The sequence below is a fragment of the Capsicum annuum genome, chromosome 11 (assembly GCF_002878395.1).
Source record: "Capsicum annuum cultivar UCD-10X-F1 chromosome 11, UCD10Xv1.1, whole genome shotgun sequence".
NCBI classification, from domain to species: Eukaryota; Viridiplantae; Streptophyta; class Magnoliopsida; order Solanales; family Solanaceae; genus Capsicum; species Capsicum annuum.
This window is the reverse complement of record NC_061121.1, coordinates 161,156,208-161,171,065: the sequence shown is the minus strand read 5'-3', so window position 1 is coordinate 161,171,065 and position 14,858 is coordinate 161,156,208.

Genomic DNA, 14,858 nt, shown 5'->3' with positions numbered 1-14,858 from the left:
ACCTTAACCAACTTGTCCTCTACCATGGTTGTCTTGTAGCCACCCTAACTAGAGTTGACTATTTCTAGCACCCTATTGATAACCTTTACTATTTCCTCCGTCACAACAACCTATCATAACCAAAGCACCAGAAGCTAGATATTATGTCAACCGATCCATAGATAAATAGTCAGGACAATACCTATGAATATGACCTACTTTTCAATACTCATAACTTTATGATCTAAAGTAGGTTTCTAGATTAAAGATACTGAAGGTGTGTAACTATCTATCCAAAAGGGTTGATAACTAACCTATAACGGGCCCTCATTAAATGCATGAATAGCTGAATGAAATGGCATGAGTAGAGTAGATCTGAGAGTCAGGAACCCTCAAATAAGAGCCACTAAAATGACCCAATTTCCAATCCCTCTTCATCTCTACTTTAACCTACCCTTGTTTCTTTACTCCTTTTAGTTTCTTCACAAACTCCACTACTTTATAGAAAGTTTTTCTAGAAGAAGCCACATATTGTACAACCAATTGAAGACCGAAGTTCAAACCCTTTATGAAATATCTTACTTTTTCCTCTTTTGTAGTTATCAACAACAAAGCATAACTAGTTAAAACATGAATATGGACTCATAGGCTTCTATAGACAAATCACTTTACTCAAGCCTTAGAAACTTATCTCACCATTCATCCTATGTGAAAAGGGATGCACCTTACTCATCTCACCTTTTTGTATGACCCAATGATTTTTTGTAAAGTCTCCAAGTAGTTAGTTGGTAGAATAATGAAGGCTATCAACTATTTTTTAGCAACTATTAGGATAATTATAAACAATGAGAATTCTAATATTCTTAAAGTATGTCTATCTGACATAGCTAGGAAGGAAGTATAAGGTATTACTTGATATTCTTTAGGATCATTGCCTATAAGATATCATGGGGGGTTAGTTCTCTTACTATCCCAAAGTTCACCGAAGTTAGTAGATAAGCAACGTAGGATGTTCTTGTAGGGTGTCTTAGAGGAGAAAAGAAACATATTTCTTGTGGATTGGTCTACTGTTGGTTTTAAGGAAAGATGGGTATTAAACATCAAAACTATAGAATTTGGAATATTGCAGTAGTTGGTAAGATAATATGGTAGCTTTATTAAAGAAAGAAATTGTTATGGGTAAAGTGGGTTCACAAAATTTATGAGAGAGGGGGGATCTTTGGAAATATACTTCTTAAAGACTCTAGTTGGTATTAAAGACAACTACACAAGATAAAGCTTAGCATGTATAATTACTGTACTCATAAGAGATACAGTATTATAGCTAATGGAGTTTACTCAATTTTGATAAGCTATACAACTTTAGTAGGAGAATAGGCCTGCATTATATGAAGTTGATCTAGTAAGGTATAAACTTATGATGGTTAAGCACAAGTTTCTACTTTGATTATCAACTCAAGGGAAGATATTTACTAGGGTGAGATGATTAGGATGAGTATTCATTGTGAAGATGTAAAATATCTACTTTATGATAATCATCACATTGGCTACATACCTATTCATAGGTTACTATTGTAATCAAGAAATTTGGCGAAAGGTTACTCAGTGCCTTGATATCTATACATCTATTTAGGAAGTTCAAAGTACTATCCACATACTTAAGCAGAAGCTTTAGAGTAGATTTAAAAATGACATTATAGTTTCATGTAATGGAATTATGGTCTACAATATTTGGCAGGACAGAAATGAGAATTTTTTTTTGAAGTCACAGGGTAAATATTAGTTTTTTGGTCCAATGTAATCAATTTTTTATCATTGAGAGAGTTAATATGTCTAGTCAGCCAAAGAGAGCTAGGAAGTGTTCAGGCTTTATCGATAGAATTTGTTATTAGCTCTTTTCTAAGGCTTAGTTCAAATTCTCATTCTTCTTAGAAGGTGGTTAAGCTTCTAAGTGCTATTTAGGTGTAATTGAATTTGTTGATACCTTTCCTAGAAGGTGGTTAAGTTTCTAGGTGCTCTGAAGGTGTAATTGAATTTGTTAGTATAGTAATATTTATAGTTTATTTCCCCCAAAAAACTCATCCTTCTTCCTATCCTGAAAGTTATGAGGAACATATTTATCAGGAAAAAAATCTAAAATAAAGACCAAGTAAATAGAGATAAAACAACCCTTCACTCAATAAAGGACCTCTATCAATGTTTAGCCTCTCCATACAATTGAAAGGTCACAACCTCTACACCATATCTCTCCACAATGCTTATCTTGTGTAGACATTCATGAGAGTCAATAAAAAATTTATGTAAATCCTCCTACTCAACACCTAGAAATACTAGAGGTTTCATTTTTATGAACTTATAAAACAAACCATGCTAACTAGTCATAAATGAACCTAATACCTATTGAGGGAAACTCCCATCTTATAACCCCTATTTATCCGAGGTGCTATAACAGTGAAATGCTGCGAGCCTTAAGGCTGAAAGATTAAAATTGTCAGTGCTGCACCAGTGCAACTAAACCACTCAAAAACTCCAACAACAACTAGGTCAACTTTGAGGACATTGACACCAGAGCTTTACCACCTAGCACAAGCACCACATTCTTTAGAACCTTCTCAACCTCAACTACCACTTCTTAATCTAGAACTAATTCTGGAGCATCCTGTTGTTGGGGAGGGGATAGTGATCACTACCCAGATTATTTTTCAGATACTCAGGATCCACCCCTAATTAGTGCTACCAATAGTCCTCTCCTTCTTGTGCTATGTTTTACCCAAGTTTTGCCAAAACTACGACCCTAGTAGCTGATTCTGGTGGTGCTTCTACTGCTCTAGTTGAATGAGTGTTCATTATCTATGAAATAAGTATGAAAAAGGTTAGATAGGAATTTAAATCACTACATACCAATTGGAATCAAGTACCATCAAGATGGAAAAAAAGTGAAAATTTTTCCTAAAGCTATGTCGCCTCTCGAAGAAAAGTACATACATAGACGTACCATTCTACAAGACTCTACTAGACCCGTTCTTGTATGACAAGATCAAAAAACCCAATGCTCTAATACCATCTTTATCACGACCCAAACATTCATGAGTGGAACCAACCCTAGCTCTACCATCGGAGAACCAATCAACCCAACTCTTAGCCAAACAATTCAAATCATAAAAATTAACCAGTACTAATCCAAAGACACTATTCATTAACTTCAAGTGTTTCATGCATAATATCCAATCATCATCTCAATAATCCATATCAAATAATAAAAGTTCAAAAGTATCTCTAACTATTACAGTTTTTGAACAAAAAATCATTGTACAAGAACTTCTAATCCAAAACAAGGTCTAAAACATTATCTATAAATACTAAACTAATAGAAAATTTATTGTCTAAAAAGAAAGGACATGAATTAGAAGAAGAGCTAATGATTGCTTAGACATGGTTCTCACCTTAGAATTGAAGCTAAAAATATGTATTAGAGCTAAATTATAGTATCAAACATGACCATTCTCTGCATTCAACAAAGAGAAAATCATAGATAGCATCAGTACAATAGCTATGTATTGGTAGGCATCACAAGACAATGTAACCTAAGTACATAAAAATAGATAAGTTAAATGCAAGTAAGAAGCGATTAAGACACAACTCGTAAGCAACTAAACCTTTAAATGATTATAAGAAACATCTATCAAATATTTGCACTTAGAAAATTTAGTCAACAACAATCAAAAAATAATCACATGTGCAATGCAAACAATGAATGCATGCATAAAAATATGTACATGTATACTAGGGTCCGTAGGGACACTTAGTTATGACCTGTAGGGGATGAGCTTAGTCCATATAACTGTACTAGAAAAGTACTCAATTCCAATATTAATTTGTATCATTATGACACCGCTCCTAATATCAATGTGTGTCTGCGTGACGCCTACTCCCAATATCAACATAATATGTAATTTGAATAAAATGCTCAATTCACCATAACAATAAATAATCTGGTACATATTAAAATCATCAACACTTAACTTTGCGATTAATCATTCCAACTTAGCTTTAACATAATCTCAACTAATAATTACAAGGATGCCGGAAGACTAGCCATAAACATTTATCTCAAATATAGTCAAATATTATAATTAAGTCTATAACTGTATTAAAACCATAACCTATCATGTATCCTTATCCGAGAAGAACTACTTGGCCAAAGCCTTGCTTTTTCGTTCAAATTATGCTCGTTTTTAGTCTATAAACTACAAATAAGGATAATTATGTACACATACCCACTTTTAGGTATCATAAACCCAAACCTATTAATAACCTATGAACTTAACATAGTTCATCATTATAGGATTTTCTATCCTTTAGTCTTTTTGAACTCTCTAGATTTCAAGATAATAATGAAGACTTTTACACTATGAAGTGATTCCTAACAACCTAGAGTCAATAGCCTTGGAATTTAAGCTATCACCAACCAATTCCTATTAATTCATAACTCTAGGGCTAAACCTCAATGTTCTACCATGATCATGATCCTTATAATAATAAGAGTCTAAAGGAGTAATCTTAAGTTTGAATGATAAAGAAACCTTACCTCAAAGATGGAAACCCATAAATATGGTGAAAATGCCCTATCTCAATCTTTAGACAAATATTGAAATAAATGGGACTAAAAATTCTCTTTTTTATTATAACTGGGAATTCTGTGAGTATATCACTATAGTGATGGATACATTGTTGCAGCGACATCACAACAATGACACTCAGCAAAAATAGAACATCACTATGGCAACACTTTTATTTCTACATCAATAACATTGGAATAATGAAAACTTTACTACAACAATGCTAAAGTAGTTGCTTGAGAATTATTACCAACTCTATCCACTTCCTAATACACTTCTCAAATTGTGACATCACATACTGACCTTTCTATGATAATCACTATAAAAGAAGTTCTAGTTACCTATTTAATGCACCAGAAGTTTCTATGACTTTCTAAATTCTTTTTCTAACATATATCAACCCAAATCTACCGATCAAAACACTAATAGCTACCAGATTATCCTAGAGCACTCAACACCCAAAATTTACCCGAAACAAGGCTAATTTTGAATTTTAAAATTTTGCCTCAAGATAGTCTAATCTTAGGTTTTACCCTTAAATTCTCCAAAATAATGTCTTAGGTCATTACACTCTTTAATGGGAGAAATTGACTTTGGAATAGACCTTCTTTTAGATTCTCAAACTATCCCAATTCCTCTTTACAAAATGGATCAAACTAAGATTAAGAAATTGAAAGATTTAAACCTCTTAGATAAAGATTTCGTCAGACCCAACATATTTTCATGGGGTGCTCCAGTTTTCTTCATGCATAATAAAGATAATTCCCTCAGAATATGCATAGATTATTATTAGTTAAAAATAGTCATAATCAAAAATAAGTATTTCATTCATAGAATTAATGACTTGTTGGACCAACTTTAGGGTGATAGTTGCTTTTAAAAATAAAACTCAAATTTAGCTATCATTATCTCCAATTCAAAAAATGTGACATTTTGAAAACAACCTTCAAAACTCAATATGGTTACTATGAATTTGTTGTTATGACTTTTTGTAATATCCCATAAAATTCTTAACTCTTTTCAGCTCTTAGTTGCATGTTAAGGGGGTCCAAAACTTGAAGATTTGGCTAAGTGTTAGGGGCTTAGTCATTTCCAAGGCCCATGAACTTCGATGATTTATTTTTTATCTTCCTGACCTTAGAACTTTGATTTTTGAGTTGATTCATGATCAGGGATGTTAAAAGTACATATTGGGTGAATTTTAGAATTTTTTGACAAGCGTAAGGGCATGTTTGCAAGCTTAAAATAGTGGAAGCATCGAGATTAGCCCTCGCTGCGGGCTCTAATGCACTCCTCCAGACTGCGCTGTAGAGCTCACATAGTTTCCTCCATTCTAGCACTCTGGAGCTCGTGCCTCATCCTCTATTCTGGAGCTCCAAAACCCGCGCCATGCCCTCCATCACTGCCAACTTTTGATTTTAGGCATTTTAAGGGCATTTGGGTCTTTTCTCTTCACACAATCCATCCATAACACAAAATTTAGGTCCCTAAAGAGCATTATTTGCTCTTTTAATCACAAATCCTCTCAAGAAATCCTCCTCCTTCTCAAGAATAAATCCTAACCCATTCTCAAGAAATCAAGAAATTCAAGTTTCTAATCTATAGATTCATCATGAATTCAATAGTTGAGATATGTGTGATTTTCATTAATGGGTTCCTTTTAACCATGGAGTCCAATAATCCATTTTTAGTTTTAAATTTTAAGTTTTTACTTATTCAAGTCAAATTATCTCCTTAAGCTATTATTGATTTTGGTTTTGAGTTATGTTTACAAGTATTTTTGATGGGATAAGCCATTACATGTTTTAAATATTGAATCTTCATGATGAAATCCCTAATTCATAGTTTTAGTATTGTATTCATGTTACCCTTGCATGCTTTACCCCTTACCATGCTTAAATTCATGACTCTTATATTTTGATGAAATGTCTAAATGTTGGGTTTTTATGCAATAATCCCCTGCCATGGATTTTAAATCTTTATATGTCATTATTTTTATTTCCATTCAGTGTTGGTGGGTTAAGAATACCCGATACCTAGTTATTTACAAAATTTTTGTATCTTCAAAATGATTTCAGATAAACCATGAGCATTGTCATTTAGTTAGTTCTTATGATCTATTGGTTGTTATATCAAGCTTAGTTCAGTCTAGTAAATAGTGTCATTCAGTTGAGAGTAGCATTCAGCATCGATCAAACCTAGGGATGGGGGTATTCCTCTTTGTTTAGGGTTTGATCCTTGGTAGAAATCCTTGAGTTATAAAACTACGTAGCCAGTGTAGGTTTGAGATGTCTTCCTTCCAGTTTAGGGTTGATACATATTACATAAGTTCCCTTCTAGTACAGGGTGAATCCTTAGTCTTTCCGAGCTAAGCGGATCCACACAACCAGTGTAAGTACCCATGGCATGGTACTGACACCCTTCTAACTAGGGTTACAGGCTGAACCCGGATTAGCTCAAATTGAGGCATGTCAGTTAGATAATACCTTCTACAGTCTCAAATCAGTATTCAGTCTATAATTTAGCTCAGGTTTTCTTAACCAAAGCATACTGGTTACTAGTTATTCAGTTATCAAATTTTTAGTATTTTAGTTTACAAATTATTTTAGAAATACATATATATGCTTGGTCTTTAATTTTCAGATATTTAAGTTTCCATGCATTCATGTTCAGTTATCTCATGCGATACAGTTAGTCCATATTTCATATGCATAATAACCCATGCATTTCAGCCTGATCTTATCTCATATACCAGTACATTTAAAATACTTACCATATACTTTTCTTTGCACTATGATGTCTTATATTATAGAGTTGGACTCTCAAATTCCTAATCGTACTTGGATAGTCCAGTGCTTCAATAGCAATAGTAGTGGTGGGTCCTCATCTATCGAGGACATATTATGTTTATTAAGTTATTTTTGCATTTCTATTCTGTTAATCAGTTGGAGTTAGTTGGGGTCTATCCCATTAACTCCTCAGTCAATTTAGAGACTTTTAGATAGTTAGTTAGTCAGTCAGTCAGTTACTTTCAGTTTTATCAGATATTTTTGACTTATGATTGATTCAGTATCTCATTGTTTAGATTTATATTCCCTTTTCAGTTTATCTTCTGCATATGTTTTATGTTCTTATTTTATTTAGTGCTCACAGTAGTTACAAGCTCATGGGTTAGCTTGTGGTCACTTATGACTATAAGCACCGTTGTCGAGACTAGGAGGTAGCCTCAGTTCATGACAAAACTTGGTATCATAGCCAGGTTTTGAAGTGTTCTAGGGAGTCTAAAAACCGTATTGAGTAGAGTCTTTTACATAGGTGTGAAGAGAGCCACACTTATGGACAAAAGACTACAAGATGTTTTAGAAAAAATTTCCCTTCTTTCAGTATTCATGTCATGCGAATGAGCATGAGCTCTATTTAAACTCTCTTTCTAACTTATACTTTGTTCCATTTTCAAACAATGCCTCCCATAAGAAATAATGAATGAAGGAACGTAAATCAGCCTAAACCTTCGCCTGTTCAAGAAGATCCCATGAACGAGCATATCTCTCATGCAGAATTCAAAGATGATTTCACTACTTTAGCTCACTCATTAGTTGCTCAGAATAATTAATAGGTTGTTGCCCCAGTCAATCCAGTCACCAGCATAACTACATCTAGGATTGGGACTTTACCCGAATGAACCCTTCCTTATTTTTGGGATCTAAATCTGAAGAAAATCTACAGGAATTTCTTGATATGGTTTAGAAAGTGACTCATATTATAGGTGTCACTTTAAGTGAGAGTGTAGAGTAGGCTACATATCAGTTACAAAATGTAGCTCACACATGTTATAAGGTATGAATAGAGGATAGGGGGGTTGAGGTAGGGCCTGTAAAGTAAGAGGAGTTTGCCATAAATTTTCTAAATAGCTTCTTCCCATTAGATTTGAGGAAAGCTAAAGTGTAGGATTTCATCAATTTGAAGCAAGGTAATATAAGTGTTAAGGAATACTTTCTTTAGTTCACTTAGTTGGTGAGGTATGCTCCTGTGATGATGGCTGATAATAGGTCTAGAATACGTTAGTTTATTTCTAGTGTAGTTGATAATGTGGTCAAGAAGTGTAGGACTGCTACGTTGATTAAGGAAATGAACCTATCTAGGCTTATAGTTCATCCTCAGTAGATTGAGGAATAAAAAATTAAGGAGAAAAAGAGAGAAAATAAATCCAGAATAGGTAGATTTATCTTTTGTCAGCCAAGGTCAGGGGGTGGTAACCATTTTTAGTTCCATTAATAAATTTTAACCCCATCTTTGTCTTCAGCTAGTATGGTGGTGCCAAAGTTCTGGAATGAAAATCGGGAAAGGACGCCAGTCTCTAAGTCCCAAGGTAATATGAATTGTGGTCGTACTAATCCTCTCTACAAAAAGTGTGGTAGGAATCATCATGATATGTATAAGACTGTTAGAGAATACCTACAAGTGGACCAAGATTGTCATCATAGTCGTTCCTAAGTTCCAGTCGATCCCTCGTCTCAGTAGGGTGCCACTTCCAGTGTAGCTAATGGACAGTGCCAAAATAGGCTTTATGCACTCTTGTCTGGAAAGGACTAGGAAAGTTCTCCTGACATAGTTACAGGTAGTTTATAGATCTTTCACCTTCATGTTTATTCGTTATTAGACCCTAGAGCTTCGCTCTCTTTTATAGTCACTTATATACTAGTCAATTTTGGTTTCAGCCCTAAATCTTTAGTAGAACCTTTCTCAGTGTCTACTCTAGTAGGTAGCTCTAATGTAGTCAGAAGAGTATATAAGAACTTCTTGGTTACAGTGTCCCCGAGAGTTACCTTAGTTAGTCTTGTGGAGTTAGAGATAATTGATTTTTATGTCATTCTCGGCATGGATTGGCCCTACTCATGTTATGATTCAGTTGATTGCATAAATAAAGTCATTCAATTTTAGTTTCCCAATGAACCAGTTATTGAATGGAGGGGTACTACTTCGGTGCTTAGGGTTCAGATTGTTTCATATATTGAGGCAAGAAAGATGATATCTAAGGGGTGTGTTTACCATCTTGTTCGAGTCAAAAAATCTTCTTTTGAGAGTCCAAGTCTCGAGTTAGTCTCAGTAAAAAGGGAATATCTAGAAGTTTTCCTTGAATATCTTCCCATAGTTCCTCCCGAAAGAGAAATTGACTTTGGAATAGATCTCCTTCTAGATACCCAGCCTATCTCTATTCTTCCCTACAAAATGGCTCCAGTTGAGCTCAAAAAGTTTAAAGAACATTTTAAGGATCTTTTAGATACGAGATTCATCAGACCTAGTGTTTTCCCATGGGGTGCTCCAGTCTTATTCGAGCATAAGAAAGATGGTTTACTCAGAATATGCATCGATTACCATTAGTTGAACAATGTCACAATAAAGAATAAGTATCCATTCCCCAAGATTGATGACTTATTTGACCAATTTTAGGGTTCCAGCTATTTCTCTAAGATAGACCTCAGATCCAGCTGTCATTAGCTCAGAGTTAGAGGATGTGACATTTCAAAAACAACTTTTAAAACTCGGTATGGTCACTCCAAATTTTTAGTTATATCTCATAGACTATCGAATACCCCAGCAACTTTTATGGACTTGATGAACAAAGTGTTCAAGCAGTACTTGGACATGTTCGTCATAGTATCCATTGATGATATACATGTCTATTCCCATGGTTAAAATAATCATGCAGACCAACTCAGAATTATATTGAAGGCTATTAGAGCCCATCAGTTGTATGTCAAATTCAGTAAGTACGAGTATTGGCTAAGATCAGTACCTTTTCTTAGTCATATTAATTTCGGCGATGGCATTCAAGTTGACCCTCAAAAGACTAAAGCAATGATAAATTGGCCCAGACCCATCTCCCTATCAGATATCAGAAGCTTTTTAGGTTTGGCTGGCTATTACAGATGGTTTGTTGAAGGGTTTTCATCTATTGCATCCCTCATGTCTTGATTGGCAGAGAAGAAACTTAAGTTTCAGTGGTCAGATTCTTATGAGAAGAGTTTTCAGGAGTTGAACACTTAACTTACTTTAGCCCTAGTTTTGGCTTTGCCAACTTGTTCAGATGGGTTTATAGTTTATTGTGATGCTTCTAGAGTTGGTCTTGGTTGTGTATTGATGCAAAGAGGTAAAGACATATACTATGCCTCTAGACAACTTAAATCCCATGAGAAGAACTACCCTACCTATGATCTTGAGTTAGCAGCAGTTGCTTTTTCTTTGTAAATTTAGAGCCATTATATTTATGCGGTTTATTTGGGTGTCTTTACGGATCATAAAAGTTTGCATTATATATGCTCACAAAATTATTTAAACCTTTATCAAAGAAGGTGGATTAAGTTTTAAAAGATTATGATATGAGAGTGTTGTATCATTTGGGCAAGGCCAATGTAGTGGGAGATTGCCTCAGTATATTGTCTATGGAAAGTGTTGCCCATATTGAGGAGGATAAGAAAAAGCTATTTAGGGAGGTTCATTAGTTGGATAGATTAGGTATTCGATTGGTTGATTCAGCTGAGGGTAGTATATGGGTTTAGAATGGTTTGAAATATCCTTTGGTTGTCAAAGTGAAAGAAAAGCAAGATAGGGATCCCTATTTTGTTAAGTTAAAGGAATAAGTTAGAGATCAGAAGATAGAGGTTTTCTCTCAAGAGGGAGATAGTGTGATGTGTTGCTAGGGTAGGTTGTGTGTTCAATGTGTCGATGGTTTGAGGTAGCAAATCTTAGTAGAAGAATATAGTATGTGGTATTCCATTCACTAGGAGCCAGTAAGATGTATCACGGTCTACGGGAAGTCTATTGGTGGAGTTGTACGAAGAAAGAAACTGCAGAGCTTGTGGCTAAGTTTTCTAATTATCAACAGGTTAATGTTGAGCACCAGAGTCCTAGTGGTACATTGCAGAAGTTCAGTATCCCCACTTGGACGTGGAAAGTAGTGAACATGGATTTTATGATAGGATTGCCTTTTACGCATCGTTAGCATGATTCTATATAGGTCATTGTAGATAAAATGACCAAATCAACTTATTTCTTACCAGTTCACACTTCTTATTCCACAGAATATTATGCCGACATTTACCTTAGAGAGTTGGTTAAGTTGTATAGAGTTCTCTTTTCTATCTTTTCAGATAGAGGCACTTAGTTTACCTCTCACTTTAGGAAGGGTTTTTAGAAGGTTTTTGGTACCCAAGTTCATCTTAGTACAACTTTTCATCCTCAGACAGAATGTTAGGTAGAGAGGACCATTCATACGTTAGAAGATATGTTGAGATCTTGTGTTATTAACTTTAAAAAAAGTTGGGATGACCACTTACCTTTGATCGAGTTTTCCTATAACAACAGTTATCACTCTAGTATTCAAATGGTACTTTTTGAGGATCTTTATGGGAGGAGATGTAGGTCTCCTATTGCTTGGTTTAAAGAAAGTAGGGCTACAGTAATAGGACCAGATTCAGTGTTTGATACAACGGAAAAAGTTCTGTTGATTAGAGAGATGCTAAAGATAGCCCAAAGCTATTAGAAATTAATCCTACACATATGTAAGGAGGAGAGATCTTGAGTTTGATGTTGGTGACTTAGTCTATTTAAAAATGTTTCCCATGAAGGGAGTGAAGAGATTTGGCAAGAAGATAAACTCAGTCCCTAATATGTTGACCCATTTAGAATCTTGAGTCATTTCATAAAGGTGGCTTATGAACTTGAATTGCCTACTGATTTAGCCTCAGTACATCTAGTGTTTCATGTTTCCTTATTGAAGAAATGTATTGGTGATTCAGCTGTTTTAGTCCAATTAGAAAACATGGATGTTCAAGATAGTCTTTCTTACGAAAAAGTCCCAGTTGAGATCCTTGATTATCAGATTTGTAGACTAAGGAACAAAGAAGTTCCCTCGGTCAAAGTCCTTTGGCAGAATCAGTCCGTTAAGGGAGCCACTTGGGAAGCACAAGCAGATATGCAAACCAAGTACCCTCATCTTCTATCCACAAACTCAGAGGCAGCTTAAGGTAATGGTCTTCCTCATAATGAACTCTTTTCAATTCTCAGTTTTATCTATGAAATCCATTTCATGTCATTGCTTACATTCAATTTAGTTCATTTTATGTGTCACATTTCATACTTAGCCATGTAATCATGTTCCTAGTTATGCATATTCAGTATATGATTTCAGTTTTCTAGTATTTTTAGCTTAATCAGTCTCATTCAAGCACGAATGTTCCCAAGGGGGAGATATTATAATACCCCATAAAAGTCTTTGCTCGTTTCAGCTCTCAATTGCATGTTAAGGCAGTCCAAACCTTGAAAATTTGGCCAAGTGTTGGGGGATTAGTCATTTCCAAGACCCCTAGCTTTGATGATTTTATTTTTGGTCTTCCTAACCTCGAAACTTTAATTTTTTCGTTGATTCATGATCGTGGATATCAAAAGTACATCTCGGGTGTGTTTTGGAATTTTTGGAAGAGCTTAAGGATATGTTTGGAAGCCAAAAATAGTGGCATCACCGGGATTATCCCATGCCGCGAGCTCCAGTGCACCCCTTCAGACCGTGCAACAGAGCCCACGCTACGCCCTCCATTCTGGCGCCCCAGATCCCACGCCCCGCCCTCCATCATGGCCAGTTTCTAAGTTTTTACATTTTAAGGGCATTTGGGTCATTTCCCTTCTCCCAATCAGTCCATAACATGACATTTAGGTCTTTAAAGAGCATTATTTTCTTTTTTAAATACAAATCCTCCTAAGAAACCTTTCCTCTTTCTCAAGAACAAACCCTAACCCATTTTAAAGAAATTGAGGAATTCAAGTTTCTAATCTACAGAATCATACAAATTCATTAGTTGAGGTATGTGTGTCGTTCATCCATGGGTTCCTTTCACCCATTGACTCCAAAAATTCCTTTTTAGTTTTAAATTATATGTTTTTACATGTTGAAGTTTAATTATCTCTGTGAAGCTATTATTGATTTTGGTTTTGAGTTATGTTTACAAGTGTTATCGATGGGATGAGACATTACATGTTTTGAATATTGAAATCTTCATGGTGAAATCCCTCATTCATGGTTTTAATATTGTAATCATATTACTCTTGCATGCTTTACCCATTACTATGCTTAAATTCATGACTCTTATATGTTTGATGAAATGTCTCAACATGGTTTTTTGAGCAATGATCCCCTACCATGGATGTTAAAGCTTTATATGTCATCATTGTTATTTTTATTTAGTGTTGGGGGGTTATGAATGCCCAATACCTAGTTGTTTAAGAAATTTTTGTATCTTCAGAATGATTTCATATAAACCATGAGAATTGTCATTTAGTTAGTTGTTATGATCATTTGTTTGCTTAATTAATCTTAGTTCAATCCAGTAAATAGTGTCTTTCAGTTGGGAGTAGGATTCAACCTCGAGCGAACCCAGGGATAGGGGCATTCCTGCTAGTTTAGGGTTTGACCCTTAGTAAGAATCTCTGAGTTACAGAACTACATAGCCAGCGTAGGTTTGACATGTCTTCCTACTAGTTTAGGGTTGACACATATCACATGAGTTTCCTGACAGTATAGCATGACTCCTTAGTCCTTCAGGTCACCAGTTTATTAGATCCATATAGACAGTGTTAGTACTCGTGGCACGGTACTAAACCCTTCTAACTGGAGTTACAGGTTGGACCCCGATTAGCTCAGATTGGGGTATGTCGGTTAGATGATACCTCCCACAGTCTAAGTACAGTATTCATTTTTATTGACCAAAGCATACATATTACTAGTCATTCAGTTATTAGATTTTTAGTATTTCAATTTACATATTATTTTAGAAATGTGTATATATATATATGCTTGGTCTTGCATTCTTAGATATTTTAGTTTCTATGCATTAATGTTCAGCTATCTTATGTTATAGAGTTAGTTCTTATATCATATTCACAACAACACATGCATTTCAGCCTGACCTCATCTCATATACCTGTATATTCAAAGTATTGACCACATACTTTTCTTTGTGCTATGATTTCTTATATTATAGGTTAGGATGTTCAAATTCCCAGCCATACTTAGACCATCCAACGTTTCAACAGTAGCAGCAGTGGTGAGTCCTCATCTATTGAGGACCTGTTATGTTTATTCAGTTATTTCTGCATTTCTGTTCAATTAGTTAGTTGGATTTAGTTGGGGCCTATCCCATCAACTCCTTAATCAGTTTAGATTCTTTTAGATATTCTGACAGTCAGTTAGTCAGTCAGTCAGTT